At 46.8% G+C, this 650-nt stretch overlaps 1 protein-coding gene across 2 annotated transcripts in view; it reads left to right on the plus strand.

Moving 5' to 3' along the window:
- The window catches only part of LOC111646175 (ATP-binding cassette sub-family C member 4-like), a 5091-nt gene extending 4441 nt beyond the window's left edge, over positions 1–650 (plus strand). The window contains exons 4-6 of one of the 2 annotated variants that reach the window (XR_015436417.1): positions 106–244; positions 417–475; positions 616–650. The gene's annotated coding sequence lies outside the window, so the exon portion shown is untranslated. Of the gene's footprint in view, positions 1–105; positions 245–416; positions 476–615 lie in introns of those variants that run through there. The other variant, XR_015436416.1, reaches the window with a different exon arrangement.

A 650-nucleotide genomic window follows, 5' to 3' on the forward strand; every position in this document is an offset into this window, starting at 1 on the left:
CACATCACAGCCGGCTCAAATGTCAGGCAGAGTACCCGCCCTCCCTCATCTCAGCCCACAGAGTCTGTCTGTCACTACATGTGCCTGTGTCTTCTTTGAATGCAGATGTCCTGCCACCAGGAGACCAGGACCAGGACCAGGACCAGGACCGGCACCGGCCGGCACACCGCTCCAACTCCAGCTCTTCACTCCTTGCGCTCACATGTCCATCACACCGGAAGCTGGCGGCCACCCATCACAAAAGGTAATGGCGCTCTCATTATATCGGGATCACAAAACAAACATGCTCTATTCAATTTTTTATATTATTCATTGCAATTAATCGGCAAAACTCTTGCTATTTAGCAAAAATATCATTTGGCCATTCATACCAGTGTGTCATATGTAAACCTTATATCCATTTTCATTTTTCACAGAAGGATCACGGCGCAGTCGGCAGGCCTCAGCTCTGACCGCCGCCTGGAACACACATCACGTACGTCACATTTTTACAAACTTCATATCAGTTACTCTGCAATCAACTTTTACAATCTTTACATTAATACTCTATATTCTTGCTCTTTGCTTACATGCCTCTTTTAGACTAAGTCTTTTTGCTCATTTACACACATGCAGCTGTAACCTCCACCTCCTCTTTGGCGCTCCGCCCT

Source organism: Seriola lalandi, unplaced genomic scaffold (assembly GCF_002814215.2).
Source record: "Seriola lalandi dorsalis isolate HSWRI2012SDOR001 ecotype SW California unplaced genomic scaffold, Sedor1 jcf7180002054966, whole genome shotgun sequence".
Taxonomy (NCBI): domain Eukaryota; kingdom Metazoa; phylum Chordata; class Actinopteri; order Carangiformes; family Carangidae; genus Seriola; species Seriola lalandi.